Here is a 17,488-nt window from a genome sequence, read left to right on the forward strand (position 1 = left end):
TGACTTTGAATTTCGATCCTCAGACCTCAGCCTCCTGAGTAGCTCGGATTCCAGGCATGATGGCCCTATGAGGAAATTAAGGCCCCAATCATGAAGGGACCTGCCTTTAATGAGTTATTGGATGATTCCAGTCAGCAGATTCTGCCAACAGGAAAACATCATCTGTGTTTGGTAAATATGGGTGTAGACAAAGTAATCAGAGCCCTAAGAGAGGTGATGCGAGTTTTGGAAGTCTTCCCAGAGGAATAACAGCTGGGGCCTCTGAGTATGTGTAGAAGTTTGCCATAGGGAGTCAAGGCAGAGGAATGGATCCACCATCTGAGTAAGGCCTGAGGTGTGATTTGGTGAGGGGCAGCATCTTAGAAATGTCTGCCCTTGGGCTGGAGGAAGAGGGCGAGGCTGGGCCAGGGGCAGGCGGAGGGTAGCAGAGTGAGGATGCACAGGCCACTGCACCAGGCCTCTGAACACTCATGTTGGATGTGCTGAGCTCAGGTGTGGTCCCTGCCCTCAGAAGCCTATGAAGCCGGGCATGATGACACATGCCTGTAATCCCAGCACTTGGGAGGCAGGAGAGTAGAGGGTTTCAGGGCAGCCTGAGCCAGATAGACCTCAGGGGAGAAGGGTCAGTGGTTCCTACTGTAGAAAGTAGAAAGCTCCCTCCCTCCCTGCTCCCCACAACCTGTCCTCAACTTCAGCCCCAAGATTCTAAGCCAGGACCTGAAATTGAGTTGAAAGGAACCCAGCATTTCCAGTCCAGAGGTCCCAAGTGATGCATGCGGGTTGGTTTCTGGGTGCACACCAGAGCTCAGACGGGCCTAGAAGGACAATTTTCAGTCATGTTTTCTTCATAATAGAGAGTCCCCGGAAAATCAACAAGAAAAATACCAACAATATAGTGCAAATCTGGGGCTGGGAAGGTGGCTTAGTGGTAGAGTGCTTGCCTAGCATATGTGAAGACCTGGGTTCGATTCTTCAGTATCACATACTGGAATTGGCACTGTGGCTCAAGTGGTAGAGTGCTAGCCTTGAGCAAAAGAAGCTCAGAGTCAGTGCCCAGGCCCTGAGTTCAAGCCCCAGGACTGGCCAAAAAAAAAAAAAAAAAAGAATGGGGCATGAGGATGGAGGAGGTGGAGCCTAGTTCCGGTACTTGGCACAGGGGGTCGCTTCCCCTCCCCCTGCCTCCCCTGGGAGAGCAGGCATGCATGGGGACAGGTCTTCAGGTGCTGGCCAGAGGCGCCCTCCAGAGAAGGAACTGGTTTGAACCTCTTGCTGATGCATTCATGATGCACGCGGTGATGACTGTGTGATTGAGGCAGGGATGAGAAGATGGAGTGGGGACAGTGACAAAGCTGGGCCTGCCCGACACTCCCGGGCTGCTGGGGTGTGAGTGTGAGCCAGGATGACGACCTTGACCCTCACCCAGAGGCTCCACCCCCAGGCCTGGCCCTGCATGACTCCCTCCCACCCCCCTCAGGCTCTGAGAGCCCCGCCCACCTGTGGGAGACACCTAGCCCCATCATACAACAAACATGGAACAGGGCAGAAACCCAGGACCCTGGACTGCCTGGATCCTAGCCTAGCCCCCACTGCCCCAGCACCCAGAAGAGCGAGGAAGGGCCAGCCTGGAGGCTGGGAGGGGCACTCCCAGAATTAGAGGGGGCCAGAGCTGGGGAGCTCAGGCGGGCTACTGCAGGGGCGTCCACCAAAAGAGCCTTTGAAGTGCCCACAGGGGCCCACTGGGCTAGTTTATGGTCAGGCACAGAGGAGGGGCCCGTGACCCGCAAGGTGTGATGGGTAAGGACAAGAAAGGGTCTAAGTTTTTCTTCTTCTTTTTGTTTGTTTTGTGGGTTTTTTTGGTGCCAGTTCTGGGCTTGGTCTCAAGAGCCTGGGAGCTGTCCGTCAGCGTTATTGGTCAAGACTAGCACTCCGCCACTCCTCCACTTCTGGGTTTTGATGATTAATCAGAGATAAGAGTCACGGACTATGCCTGGAGTGTTCTGCACATGCAACAAAGTAAACTTTAAAAAAATTATGACAGCCGGGCGCCGCAGGTAGCTCACGCCTGTCATCCTGGCTACGCAGGAGGCTGAGGGCTGAGGATCGCAGTTCAAAGCCAGCCCCGGGCAGGAAAGGCAGTGAAATTCTTTTTTTTTTTTTTTTTTTTTTTGTCGGTCGTGGGGCTTGAACTCTGGGCCTGGGCGCTGTCCCTCAGCTCTTCAGCTCAAGGGAAGCGCTCTACCACTTGAGCCACAGCGCCACTTCTAGTGGTTTACTGGAAATAAGAGTCTCTCGGACTTTCCTGCCCCTGCTGGCTTTGAACCGTGATCCTCAGATCTCAGCCTCCTGAGTAGCTAGGATTACAAGCATGAGCCAACAGCGCCTGGCTAGGCTGTGAAATTCTTTTTTTTTTTTTTTGGGTCCGGTCATGGGGCCTGAACTCTGGGCCTGGGCACTGTCCCTCAGCTCTTCAGCTCAAGGATAGCGCTCTACCACTTGAGCCACAGCACCACTTCTGGCTTTTTTCTTATGTGGTGCTGAGGAATCGAACCCAGGGCCTCATGCATGCAAGGCAAGCGCTCTACCACTGAGCCACCTTCCCAGCCCCTAGGCTGTGAAATTCTTATCTCCAATAAACCACCAGAAAACTGGAAGTGCACTGTGACTCAAGTGGTAGAGCACTAGCCTTGAGCTGAAGAGCTGAGGGACAGCACCCAGGACCAGAGTTCAAGCTCCATGATGGACAAAAAAAAAAAAAAAAAAAAAGTCACAGCCTTTCCTGCCCGGGCTGGCTTTGAATGGGGATCCTCAGATCTCAGTCTCCCGAGTATCTAAGATTACAGGCATGAGCCACCAGCAGCCTTTCCCTACCCCACCCCCGCTCTGCACCAGCCCCCCCCCAAACCCCCTCCCACCTTTCTTAGGCAATTCCTCTTTTGCACTGTGAGTAGGGAGGGCTGGGGAAACTGAAGCATAGATCAACTAGAAACTTGGCTCATCTAGAAACTCACTCCTTACCACTCTCCAGACTCTAGGGCTGCAGAGAAAGCCAAGAGACCAGCCATGGCTTCCTGGATAGATGCCGTAGCAGACTGGAATCAGCGGAGCCAAGCAGCCCTGGGGTACATTCCTGCCTGGCATTTAGTTGGACAGGGAATGGCAAATAAGCTTTTAGTCTTCACCCATTCACCCAGCCCAGCCCAGAACCCAAACCTGATGGAAGCTTCCAGAAGGCTTCTCACCAGCCTGCTGCTTCCACAAGCTGTACTCTGGCCATGGGTGGAAATGGCTGGCATTCCTCTGAAGCCCGGGATGCAGATGGCAGTGACAGCAATGGAGGTGGTGATGGAGAGGATGATGGAGGCGGTGATGGAGGTGATGATGGTGGGCAGGAAGAATTTCAGGCTCTCTGGCTGAGCTGACATCTCACTCTGGCCCTGCATCTCCATGCCAGCATCCTGTCTTCCCCGCCTCCACTGTGGCTGAGCAGTCTGGGCTGGAATGCGGGTAGTGGGAGGAGACCGTGTCATCATGCAGCACCTGTAGCACCCAAGCCTGTCCCTTCTCCCCAGCCCATGGCTCTGATGCCGGTTCTGGTGGCTCTGGTTGTCCCTGCCTGAGCCCTGCCTTCTCTCCCCATCCTCGGGGGTCCCTGGCCTGCTGGCCTAGGATGTGCCCTGGCTCTCTCCCCCCTCCCCCCAATCAGGTGGCCCTGAGTCCAGCATCTGAACAGCTTCCCCGACTCCGTGTCCAGCAGAGGGCGCTGCTCCCATGCTGCTGGCAGGCAGGGCCCAGGGTCACCCGGAAATAGGACTGGGACTTGGTATCTGAGCAGGCTGGAAGACCCCTCTTCTGCCTCTCTAGTTGTCCTGTATGTGGGGAAGGCAAGGGAAACTGAGGCATGGGAAGGTGTCCTGTGATCTAGAGACTCACTTGCCTTGCCACTCACAGAGCCCACGCTGGGCACTGGCTGCCCACACCTATCCTCCTACTCACTCAGCAAGCTGAGATCTGACGATTGAAGTGCAGTCAGCCCTGGTAGACAGATCTGTGGCTATCTCCAATTAACCAGCAAAAGGCCACAAGTGGAGGTGTGGCTCAAGTAGTAGATCACCAGCCTGGAGTAAAAGAGATGAGAGCTTAAGACTCTGAGTTCAAGCCCCAGTACGGGCACTGACTCACAAAAAAGAAGGGGGGGGGAGAAAGGAAGGAAGGAAGGGAGGAAGGAAGGAGGAGAGAAGGAGGAAGGGAGGGAAGGAAGGAAGGAAAGGAGGAAGGAAGGGAAGGAGGGAGGGAGGGAAGGAAGGAAGGAAGGAAGGAAGGAAGGAAGGGAGGAAGGAAGGAAGGAAGGAAGGGAGGGAGGAAGGAAGGAAGGGAGGAAGGGAGGAAGGAAGGAAGGTGATTCAGCATTCTAAGTGACAGTCTTGAAGCTCCAGGCTGGACTCCAGTCAGCTCCGCTGTCCATCCAGGAGGCCATGGCTCAACCTCATGGGCAGCGGGAGAGCATCATGGGGTGACCGGGTGGCGTGAGCTGGGGTGAGGTAGCACCTTGGGCTGGGCCAGCCTGGGGCAAGGTCCAGCCAGTGTGTCCTGCGTTCCTGTCCTGCTCGGAGGTGAGCACACAGCACCTTGGCACAAGGCCAGCATGGAGAGATGGCGGTCCCAGTCCTGGCCCCGCCTTGGCATCTCTCTGTGCCTCAGTGTCTCCATCTGCTAGTGCGGTATGCCGGGCGCAGGAGGGAGGCCCTCAGAGGCTGCTAAGCCACCCCTCCTCCCACACCCGGCTTTGTCTCTCTCTCACCAGGGGGAATAAAAGTAGAGGCCAATGCTGACTGCAAGGCGAAGGGCAGGAGGCCCAGGTCCACTGAGGCAGACCTTGGGTGTGGTGAAGGGCTCTTGGCTCAGTCCAGGGCCCAGAAGTCCTCCCTTCTTGTGGGGCTTGAACTCTGGGCCTGGGCACCGTCCCTCAGCTCTCCAGCTCAAGGTTAGCGCTCTACCATGGAGCCACGACAGCACTTCCAGTTTTCTGGTGGTTTATGGGGGATCAGAGTCTCATGGAAAGACAGGTGCTGGTGGCTCACGCCTGTCATCCTACTACTCAGGAGGCTGGGATTTGAGGATCACGATTCGAAGTCAGCCTAGGCAAGAACATCTGTGAGACTCTTATCTCCAATAAAACACCAGAAAACCAGAAGGGGTGAGGTGGCTTAAGTGGTAGAGCGCTTGCCTTGAGCTGAAGAGTTGAGGGACAGTGCCCAGGCCCTGAGTTCAAGCCCCATGACTGACAAAAAAAAAAAAAAAAAAAAAAAGAGTCTCACGGACTTTCCTGCCTGGGCTGGCTTTGAACTACGATCCTCAGAGTAGCTAGGATTACAGGCCTGAGCCACCAGAGCTCAGTGAGGCTTTGCCCTCTTGCTTAGCTTTTTCATTCTAGGCTGGTAATCTCCTCCTTGAGCCACAGCTCAACTTCTAGTGTTTGCTGGTTAATACCAGATGTGAGTCTCATGGGCTTTCCTGCCCGGGCTGGCTTTGAACCTTGATCCTCAGATCTCAATCTCCCGAGGAGCTAGGATTACAGGTGAGAGCCACTGGAGCCCGACTCAGTTTTCCCACGTGTGCTTTCCATGGGGCCAGAGGTGGGTTTGGGAGTTGTGTGACTTCAAGAGCTTCACCCCCATCTCAGATCCTTTGCGCCCCAACTCCAGCAGGATGCAAGAGACATTTATTTTTTATTTTAATGTTTTATATTTTTGCCAGTCCTGGGGCTTGAACTCAGGCCTGAGCCTCTCTATTCTCAAGGCTGGCACTCAACCACATGAGCCACAGCACCACTTCTGGCTTTTTCTGTGTATGTGGTACTAAGGAATCAAACCCAGGACTTCATGCCTGCTAGGCAAGCACTCTACCACGAAGCCGCATTCCCAGCCCGCAAAAGGCTTTTATGAGACCCTCATGGGGCCCCTGCTTTGTGAGCAGGGAGCCTGAGTGTTCATTTGTCAGGAATTATCAGAGCCAAAAATGCCCTTGTAGCTGGACAAGGTGCCACATACCTGCAACCTGAACCCTTGAGAGGTACACCCAGGAGGACTGACAGTTCAAAGCCAGCCTGATGCAAATAGTGTGCCTTGGAGAGCGGGGAGAGGGAGAGCGACCTGCTCTGCAGACAGCCTGCATGCAGATGAGGACCCTGAAGATCCTGGGGTGAGATCAGTCCCTCCTTGGGCCCTTTGCTCAGCTTCCCTCCTGGCCAGCCCAGGTTGGAGCCCAGGTTGTGCTCAGCTGCTGCCCCCGTGTGGCAGCTGTAGACATTGCAGGTGGGGAGCTGGGATGACTTTCCATGAGGTGGGCCTGGGATATAGAGCCCGAACGTTCAATCTGGCAGGTGTTTTCTAAACCTAATTATGTACTGGTGCCTTGCCTGCTGCGATTATCCTCTTGGTGGGAAGACAAGCCCCAGTGGAGGCAGGGTCCCCGTTAGCAGGACATGCGCCTATTCTGGGTGAAGGTTAAGGGGTGAATGGTGGGGGAGGCTGGGGATAGGAGGCCTGGTACCAGAGACTTTCTGAGATCCCACCTCATCCCACACAGTGCCAAGGAGGAGGGTTAGCACGTGCTGTTCTGCAGCTGGGGGCAAGCTCTGAGCTGGACTAGCAGGCAGGCATGAAGAGTCCTAGGCACTGTAGGGACAGGTGCCCACTGAGACACACTGCTAGGAGAGAGAGGCCATAGGACTTAGAGGCTGCATGTAGACTCCAGGAAAGGGTGACCCCTGGCCAGAAGACAGAGGCTTTGGGATTGGAAAGTACCTGGGAAAGAGGGGTGCCGCAGGGCCTGCTGGGAGCTCTGAGCTAGAGAGGTATGTGGGGGGGGGTAGCTGAGGCGAGATCCCCTGGAGGAGGATCACCCTGGGAGGCTCGGGCCCTAGGATAGGAGAGCCACAGGCGGAGACTAGTCCATGTGCCTGTGGCTCATGTCTGCAACCCTAGCTGCTCAGGAGGCTGAGATCTGAGGATTGAGGCTCAAAGCCAGCCCAGGCAGAAAAGCCCATGAGACTTTTTATTTCCAATTAATCACCAAAAAGCTGGAAATGGAGCTGTGGCTCAACTAGTAGAGCTCAAGCCTTGAGTGCAAAAGCTCAGGAACAGTGCTCAGGTCCTGAATTCAAACCCAGTACTGGCACCAAAATAAAATCAAATAAAAGTTAAAGAGAAGTGCTGGGAATGCGGCTTAGTGGTAGAGCGCTTGCCTTGCATGCATGAAGCCCTGGGTTTGATTCATCAGCACCACATAAGCAAAAAAAGCCAGAAGTGGTGCTGTGGCTCAAGTGGTAGAGTGCTAGCCTTGAGCAAAACAGAAGCTTAGGGACAGTGCCCAGGCCTTGAGTTCAAGCCCCAGGACTGGAAAAAATAATAGTAATAACATGAAAGTGAAAAAAGATAAAATAAAAAATGGGAGGGAGAGGGCAAGGGAAGGGGTGACCTTGTCCAAAAAGAAATGTACTCTCTACCTGATTTATGTAACTGTAACCCCTTGTACATCACCTTTTTAATAATGAAATAAAGATTGAAATAAAAATAAAATTAAATTGGAGACGGAGCCCGTGGCAGCGTTGGGGTTACCCGCCCTCTGTGAACCTTGGCTGTGTCAGATGTAAATTACTATGAACTATCTCTCCACAGAAGCCTGGGGCTTTATGTCCACAGTGCAGGGCTGGCGATGCAGCCCAGGGCCTTGTGGCCTAGATAGGTAAGTGCTCTCCCACATCCGCCAGCATCTGGACTGGGAAAATTGGACTTTTTAAAGCATGGATGGGCCAGACCGAGCTGCAGGGGTCTGGTGAGCCCTGTGGGTGGTGGGCATCTCCTCCCTCCTGTCTAAGGCCCTGTGGCCAGTGAGCATCTTCAAATTCCCCTCACCTCTGCTCTTAAGCCTTTGTCTCCAGGAAGGACACTGACATCTCTTGGAGGAGGGTGTGCTCGGCTCAGTCCGGGAGGCGGAGTCAGCCCCACGTGACCCAGAACCCAGACAAGGGGTTAGAGAAGTAGCTGCTGAAGGCGGGCCCCTTGGCTGCAGAGCGAGGCTTCTAACTACCAGGCCTCCCCCTGGGAGCTGCTGGGGCCTGACAGCCCCTCTGGGCCTGGCCTGAGCCTGGTATTCACTAGTGAAATCTTTTTCTCTCTTTTTTTGTCTGTCATGAGGCTTGAATTCAGGACCTAGGCGCTGTCTCTGAGCTTGTGTATGAAAACTAGCTGGGGATGGAATGTACAACCTTGCAATCTTGGGTGGCTTTTTTTTTTTTCTCTTAAGGCTGGTGCTCCATCACTTGAGCCACACCTGCACTTCTGACCTTTTGCTAATGAATTGGCAATAAGAATCTCCCAGATTTGTCTGTGGGGGCTGGCCTCACATTGGGATCCTCAGACCTCAGCCTCCTAAGTAGCTAGGATTAGAGATTGTGAGCTGCTGGTGCCTGGCTCCTTTGGGCCCATTTTACAGATGAGGAAACTGAGACTCAGAGGGGCCATCACCCCCATCCGAAAGGAATTCTTTGTTTACCAACGTGCCCCCCTAGAACATCCCTCTGTGGTTCACTCAGCAGAGACAATGTCCTCTGTGTTTTAAGTGACTAAAATTACTCCAGTCATCCACACGTACGGAAAGATATTACCACAGTCTAGAAGCACAGCTGCGGGCCCCTCTGAGCTCCCATGGCCACGTTTCCTTAAATAATATAAAGTTCAAGGCGAGAATTGCTGAATTATGATTTGAGCCACATGCTCCATGTTATCGGGCACGGCTGAACTATTTTCCAGGGAGAATGAACCAATTTCCACTCCCACCCAAAGCGGTGAGAGTCCCCCGGATCGAATCCTCGCCAGCTCTACCCCAGTTGAGCTTCATGCTTTCTGCCAAACTAGTGGGAGTAGAATTCCAACGCACTGTGGCTCTAATTTGCATTTCCCTGATTACTAATGACACCGAGTATCTGTCTTATTTACATCTTGTATATCCTTAGTAACTCTTTCATCCCCTTGGTGCTGGTCACTGAAAATTTGGGACTTTTTTTTTTAACCAGTCCTGGGGCTTGAACCCAGGGCCTGGGCACTATCCCTGAGTTTCTTTTGCTCAAGGCTAGCACTCTACCACTTGAGCCACAGCACCAACTTCTGGCTTTTTCTACTTATGTGGTACTGAGGAATCAAACCCAGGGCTGCATGCATGCTAGGCAAGCGCTCTGCCATGGAGCCACCTTCCCAGCCGAGATTCATTTATCATGATGACAATGGCATCGCTCCTTTCTCTCTGCTTTGCCTTATATGTTATCAGGTGTGTAAGAGTTTAGAATTGTTTCATCTTCTGGAACTGTTACTGCTTTGTTTCTAATAATGCTTCTTTTTGCCTTTGAAGCCTACTTGATCTGACATTAATATAATGACAAATCTTTTGATTTTCGATCTTTTCCCAGAGGAGGAAAATGTTTTGCCTCCCCCTCTTCTTATATGAGTCAAGTCACTTCCAAACTGCCAGTTAGCCTTCGTAAGAGGTGACTCAATTTCTTATTTTTAAAATATTTTTTTATTATAAAAACTTCCAAACATATACAAAAGTACAGGCTAGTATAAAATGTATCCCCCAGTACCCACCAGCCATTTTAGACATATCCAAGCCAAAGGCTGATCACCATTACTTTCTGGTATTAATTTAAAGCAAATCTGGTCTAAATTAACCCTAAATATTGGAGAAGGATTGTAGTCAGGCGGGACAGCTCATAGCTGTAATCTGGGGCACTTGAGAGTCTGATATTGGGAGGATCATGATTTGAGGCCAGCCTTGGTAAGAAGTGAGACTCAAGGGGAAAGGAGCAGATGAATGGAGAGAGGAAGGGAGGGCAAAGACAGCCATAAGACTCAATGTACATACGTGAAAGTGGAACTGGGTACCTTGTGGGGGTGGGGGAGGCTGGGATATGGGGAGAATGACAGAAGAGGTAACACTGATCAAGATGCATTTTGCGAGGCTGGGCAGGTGGCTCAGTGGTAGAGTGCTTGCCTCGCATGCATGAGGCCCCGGGTTCGATTCCTCAGCACCACATAAGCAGAAAAAGCTGGAAGTGGGGCTGAGGCTCAAGTGGTAGAGCGCTGGTCTAAGCTGAAGAGCTGAGGGACAGCGCCCAGGCCCAGAGTTCAGGCCCCACAACCGACAAAAAAAAAAAAAAAAAAAAAGATGCATTTTGCTCATAAATGACAAGTTGAGTTGAAACCTTCTTTGTATAACTATTTAAAGAAAATAGAAAAATGCTTAAGCCGTGTGTTGGTGGCTCATGCCTATAATCCTAGCTACTCAGGAGGCTGAGATCTGAGGATCACAGTTCAAAGCCAGACCAGGCAGGCAAGTCCGTGAGATGCTTATCTCCAATAAACTACTCAGAAAAAGCCAGAAGTGGTGCTGTGACTCAAGTGGTAGAGCGCTAGCCTTGAGCACAGAGAGGCTCAGGGACAGCGCCCAGAGTTCAAGCCCCAGGACTGACCAAAAAAAACCCAATGAAGACTATGGTCAAGGCTAGCCCAGGCAAAAATGCCAGACCCTATTTAAAAAATAGCTAAAGCAAAGCAAAACAAAACAAAAAACCCCAGAGCTTTGTCTTAGTGGTAGAGTGCCTGCCTAGCAAGCACAAGGCCTTGAGTTCAAATCCCAGTACTGCCAGGAAAAAAAGAAAAGGACCCTTTAAAATGGCACCCCATGCCGGGTGCTGGTGGCTCACACCTGTAATCCTAGCTACTCAGGAGGCTGAGATCTGAGGATCACAGTTCAAAGCCAGCCTGGGCAGGAAACTCCGTGAGACTCTTATCTCCAATAAACCACTAGAAAACCGGTGTGCTGTGGCTCAAGTGGTAGAGCGCTCACCTTGAGCTGAAGAGCTGAGGGACAGCGCCCAGGTCCAGAGTTCAAGCCCCTGATCGACAAAAAACAACAAACAAACGGCACACCAAATTCCACTACCACTACCCTATATCATTAATTCCCTCAGACCATCACGATGATGTTTTACAGTTTGTTTAGTTTGAGTCCAAATGTCAGTCTGCTGGTGAAATCTCACTGTGAAATCTGAATCTGTAAGTTCTTACTCTGCCTTTCTACATTTAATTTTTCACTGTACTGAGGATGGAACTGAAGACCTCCAGGAAGGGCTCCTCAATCTGAGCCATGATCCTTCGCAGTTGTTTTGTTCCTGCTTATTTTTCAAATGTTTTCTTGAGCTTTGGTTGAGGACAGCCTCTGATTGAGATCCACCTCTCCTTGCCTCCTGAGCAGCTGTTTTGTTGTTGTTTGTATGTTTTTGAGACAAGTTTCCCTCTACAGCCCAAGCTGGCCTCCTGCTTTCCATCCAAATTCTGGGAAGCAGGGCAAAAGAAGCAGGGCTTCTCAGACAGGAAGGGGCTCTGATGATTGGCCTAATAGGTATATTTTATTTGTGTGTGTGTCTACTAGGAACTCAGGACCTGGGTGCTATCCTTTAGTTTTTTTTGCTCAAGGTTGGAACTCCACCACTTGAGCCACAACTACACTTTCAGTTTTCTGGTGGTTAACTGAAAGTAAGAGTCTTGTGGACTTTTCCGCTCAGTCTGGCTGTGAACCACAATCCTCAAATCTCAGCCTCCTGCGCTATTAGAATTATGGGCATGAGCTGCTGGCTCCCAGCTTACAATTATGAGTGTCTTTTAAGACAGCCACAGTGGCCCATGCCTGTAATTCCAATTACTCTGGAGGTGGAGATAAGAGAGGATCAAGATTTGTGGTACAGGGGCTGGGAAGGTGGCTCAGTGGTAGAGTGCTTGCCTTGCATGCAAGAGGCCCTAAGTTCGATTCCTCAGCACCACATAAGCTAAAAAGAAAAAAAAAAACGGAAGTGGCGCTGTGGCTCAAGTGGTAGAGTGCTAGCCTTGAGCTGAGGAGCTGAGGGACAGCACCCAGGCCCAGAGTTCAGGACCCACAACCAGACCAAAAAAAAAAAAAGATTTGTGGTACAATAGCTAGCCTGACCTACCTCAATAAATATCCTGGTATAGCTCTGAGGAGGCTGAGACAGGAGGATTCACGTTTGAGGCCAGCCTGGGCTACATAGCTAGATTCTATAGGGAGGGCTGGGAATGTGGGTCAGAGACATTGCCCCTGCCTACCTAGGAGTTTAAATCTCAGTACCATCAATTTAAGAAAAAGGTATGAATAAGATATCTGCATTTGCTTTTATAGACTCACCTTTGAAGTCCCACAGGCATTTTCTATGAACACCACCTTTCAGTCCATCCCCAGGTCCAGAGCTTGGCAAGTTCTGGCCATGCTTGATGCCCTGGTTTGTGGGGGAGGGTGTCATACATGGCCAGTGAATGAAGTCGGCCAAGCTCAAAAATCCCTCCTCCAACTCCTGTCTCCCTGCCCTGGCTCCACCCCAGCCCGCCCCTGCCACACACACACATATCTGGGGTGAGGGACGGCATGAGGGTGGGGCCAGCGGGGCTCTGGCGCCTGGGACCCCAAGCCAGCCTAGGGGTTGGGGTGCCAGGCTGGGCTGGGGGCCATGCCAGCAGGCTTTCTGCAGCCGGCAGTCCCTGAGGCCACCACTGGGGGCGCTGTGGGGCCAGCATAGGGATGGGAACCCCCGGGGCAGGTCTGGGGTGAATGGTAACTGCACTCAGTGATAAGACTTTCCTGGGGAGGGGAAAGTGAGATCATTCTGATGACTCCCCAGCAGAGGGAAACTGAGGCAGAGACGTGCCACCCTGTCCCCTCTCTCTCCAGCCACTGCAATGTAGGAACAATCTTCAGCCAAGTCCTGGGCGAGGGGACCTCGGGCAGCCACCCTGGCTGGGTCTGTTTCCTCCTGGGCACAGGACATGTGCGGGTTATTACAGACTCGGGGTAGAAAGGGCTCCTGCAGTGTCCCCGGGGGCCTGCCACGGTTAACCTGTGCAGCTCAACGCAGTGGCCAGGCTTGGGGGATGATAGAAATAAAAGCTGCACCTGCTACAGCTCACGCCTGTAATCCTAGCTACTCAGGAGTCTGAGTCCTAGATGATCGCCGCCATCGGAAGCCAGCCGAGGCAGAAAAGTCTGTGAGACTCCAGCCTGCAAAATGCTGGCCTGGAGGTGTGGCTCAAGTGGTGGAGTGGGCCAGTGGAAGGGGCACTGTCACAGCACATGGAAGGAGACGGGATGCTCTATGCGGGGGGGGGTGGCAAGGCCATTAGTGGTCCCTTCCCCCTTACCTCTTCCCTGCAGACACTGGGCCATAAATAGCCCGTCCTTCCTCTCTGTGTTCAATTGCCAGTGTGTGAGTCCTCCTTCCCGGCACCATTCCATCCCTCCATTCCTGTTGTTAATCTGCCCCATGCCCCACCCCCACCCTGCCAGCTTCCCAGGACCTGTCTGTCTCTTCTGAGTCCCAGTGCTGACCCCCTATTCTTGCTGTCCCCTCCAGCTTTCTTCAAGAGCCAGAAGCCTGGGGAGTCACCAAAGCTGCAAGGAGGTGTGGGGGGAGGGGGAGGAGGGGAGAGAGACCCTCCAGGCTGCTGCCCTGCCAGCATGGTTGGCAGCTCTGATGCCCCACCCCCACTCCAGCCCACTCAGAAGCCCCAATTTCCAGAATGCCACCTCTGTCACTCACCCCACTAGTCCCTCGCTGCCATGGCTCCCACTGTCTGTAGGAAAAGCCTCTGGATCGTCTATCTGATGTCCTCCCTCGCTCACCTGGCCCAGCTCCCCAGAACTGCCTGACCCCCTACACCAAGTCCCTTTCCCCTGCTTGGGCCTCGCCACCAGAGTGCTGTGGTCAGGGCTAAAGGCTCATCAATATAAAAGCCAGTAGGCCGGGCTTGATGGGCTTATGCTCGCAATCTTAGCTCCTTAGGAGGCTAAGATCTGAGGTTTACAGTCCAAAGACAGACTGGGCAGGAAGATCCATGAGACTCTTATCTCCAATTAACCAGCAAAATTCAGAAATGGAATTCTGATAGAGTGCCATCTTTGAGTGGGCAAAGCTAAGGGAGATGGTGAAGCCCTGAGTTCAAGCCCCAGTACTGGCACACACACACACACACACACACACACACACACACACACAGAGCAGACAGCCTTAGGGCAAAGTGCAGCACTGCTCCGAAACTCCCCATCTGTAAAATGGGGATGAGCTGAGCCGCTCACAGGCCGGCAGAGGTGTTCTAGAGCAACCAGCATCTCACTGCTCCTGTCTTTTTTTTTGTTGTTTGGGGGTCTGGTCGTGGGGCCTGAACTCTGGGCCTGGGAGCTGTCCCTCAGCTCTTCAGCTCAAGGCTAGCGCTCTACCACTTGAGCCACAATGCCACTTCTGGCTTTTTTTCTTTTTGCTTATGTGGTGCTGAGGAATCAAACCCAGGGCCTCAGGCATGCAAGGCAAACGCTCTACCACTGAGCCACCTTCCCAGCTCTTCACTGCTCCTGTCTTGTACGATATTGCCAACTACTGGCTCAGTTCGATCCCACTCTATTCCTATCCCCCTCCATGTTCTGAAAGACACGGAACTGGGGGTCATGAGAGCGAACCTTCTAGACTCAAAGATCTCTACAGAAATGAGACCCAGTGAAGTGATTAACATACCACGAGGCAAAAACCCAGCTCTTAGCAGAGTGCAGTGGCTGTAAATCCTAGCTCCTCAGGAGGCTGAGATCCACGACAGTGCTGGGCCGAGTCCCACCCAGCTTCTCTGGAAGTCTGTAAGCTGTTTAAGGAAGGAAGCCATTGGAGTCTTCCAGGGTGGAGCTTGAATGGTGGATTTCAGCCCCGCCCCCGCAGGTATGTGGGCGGGGCCCCGCTAGGACACACCCCTTTCCCTCGCATTGAATGGTGGGTTTTCAGCACCCCCTAGCCGTGTGGGCGGAGCCCCTCTAGGCCACACCCCTCCCCCTCCCCGCCTTGAATGGTGGGTTCATAGAGCCCGCCCCAGGTGTGTGGGCGGAGCCCGCTAGGCCACGCCCCTTCCCCTACTCCCACCTGTGCTTCAGCCGCCCACCACTCCACCTGGGGCGGTGACTTTGCAGGGACCCTTCCCTTTCCGGCTCGGCTGGGAGGGTGGGCGGGGGTGAGGGAGGCTCTCTGCGCCGGCCCAAAGCCCGGCTCTGGTTCCAAGCTCCAGGACATCCGAGCCTCTCCCGCCCCCATTGGCACCCGGAGCCGAGAGGAAGGAAGACGAGGCGCGGCACGCGGAGGGCGGCAGGTGGGAGGGCTGCGAGCGGGAACAGGTGGGAGAAGGTGAGTCAGCGCTCTGCAGAGCTGAGCCGGCGAGCCGGAGCTCTGCAGCGCCGTCCTGCATCTCGGGTGGAGCCGCCCTGCAGCTGTGCGCGCGGCGCGCTCCGCCGGAGCCCCTCCCGGGAGACAGCCTCCGCCACACCCCGTGCGCCTCGAGCAGCCCGGGAAGGCCTGGCTCTGGTCAAACGGGACCCTCCTGTGCCCCACGGGTCACCTAGCATGGGGTGGGGAGATGGGGGTCATCTCAAAAGAATCCACGAAAGCAGGCACCAGAGGATCCAGCTACTCCGGAGGCTGAGAGCTGAGGATCGCAGTTCAAAGCCAGCCGAGCAGTAAAGTCTGTGGGACGCTTATTTCCAAGTCACCAACAAAAAGCTAAAAATGGAGGTTTGGTTCTAGTGGTTAAAGTGCTAGCCTTGAGCAAAAAACGCCAAGGGAAGGGCACCAGGGTGCTTGAGACCCTGAGTTCAAGCCTTGGTACCAGTACACACATGCTAAACACACACACACATACACACACACACATATTTGAGGAAGTGGCAAACTGTAGACATGGAAGAGGCCTGAAATGACCCCCCTCTGTATTTCTCCTCCAAAGTCCAACTCCTCTGTGCACCCCTTCCCTACCCCATGGCCAGTTCCAGGCGAGGTGGGGGCACTGAGCCAAACCATCAGCCAGCGCTCTGCTTCTTGCCTGACACCAGAGCTTCACTGGGGGCAAAGAGGGCAGGAGAGTAAGGCACAGGCCAAGTCCTCTCCTGCAGGGCTGCAAAGAGGGACATCCCTGATGAGCTACCAGGCCAGGTGAGACCTCAGGGTGCTCCTGAGAACTTGGGCCACTGGGTAAGCTGATGTCCAAGTCGCCCTTGTAGGCTCTTGGAGGCACAGGAGCTTCTGGGAAGTCTTGAGACAGGGAGGAAAGCGGGTGGCCCTGTCCCCTCCCTGGGGAGGGAAGGAGTGGACAGGCAGGCCTCTGTGCCTCTGCCACTCCTGCCCTTGGTGCAAGCCAGCTTCGAGTTCCCTGGGCCTGACTTTTCTGTTCTGTCTAGACTATCAGGACCATAGAGAAGACCATAGTGCTTGTTCTAGTTCTTGGTCAACTGTTGAGGCATGCAGGATGTACAATATCTACCCAAGGGCCTTGGAATATGGTCGTTCACGGGGTGCCCACTGCACTTCAAAGAAAGTGAGTTCACTGCTGGTTCTGGGCATCCTGAGGTAGCTGGCACCTGGGCACAGAAGATTCTTAAGGTGCTTTCTACTTTCCTACAGCCCAGATGCTGGGTAGAGACATGTGGAGTAGAATGGGAGCCAATGAATCTCTGTGTGTGTGTGTGTGTGTGTGTGTGTGTGTGTGTGTGTGTGTGTGTGTGTGTGTGTGTGTGTGTGTGTGTGTACTAGGGCTCGAACTGTACTCTTGCTTGACTTTTTCTACTCAAAGCTGGCACTCTACCATTTGAGCCACACATGGATTCTGGTTTTTGTTGCTGGAGGTAGGAGTCTCTGTTTGTCTTCCCAGGTTTGAAAAGAGATCCTCAGACCTCAGCCTCCTCAGCCTCCTGAGCATCCTGCCAGATGTGGTGGGTAGATCAGGCACTGTTCCCTCCTGCTGGGCATAACCTTGCCAAGGGACTTCACCACTTTCCCACAAGGCGGAGTTTAATCCCGCCCTTTGGCCAATGGGATGCACTGGAAGAGAAACTATACAAGTTCAAGTGGAGGCCTCCAGAGACCCTGTATCTTCTGCTTTCCTTCACAAGTTGCTGCCCTGAGACACCATGATTGCCTTTGCTGTGGCTTACTGAAGGAGGGGAAGCCCCCAGAGGAGAAAGGAAGCCCCCCAGACAACACCAGCTCACCAGCTGACATGTGGGCGAGGCCCTCTTAGGGACAGCTGAGTTGTGGCAGCCACCTGGGTACAGCTGTTGGAGGAAGCCCAAGAGAATTGAGACGTGGAGCCCCCGGCCCACCCACAAGTCCTGGAGAAAGAATAAATTGTTGCTACCTGAGTTATGGGTCCGGTGTGTTACACAGAGCAGGCTACCAACGGCCTCTCTGCAAGGAAGACCAAGTCTGGACTGTAATCAACTCCAACTGGTAGTCCTGTCAGTGGCCTGCAGGCAACATTAGCTCTGTGTGTGTGTGTGTGTGTGTGTGTGTGTGTGTGTGTGTGTGTGTGTGTGTGTGTGTGTGTGTGTGTGTGTGTGTGTG

This window comes from Dipodomys merriami, unplaced genomic scaffold (genome assembly GCF_024711535.1).
Source record: "Dipodomys merriami isolate MVZ:Mamm:240054 unplaced genomic scaffold, mDipMer1.0.p SCAF_55, whole genome shotgun sequence".
Classification (NCBI taxonomy): Eukaryota; Metazoa; Chordata; class Mammalia; order Rodentia; family Heteromyidae; genus Dipodomys; species Dipodomys merriami.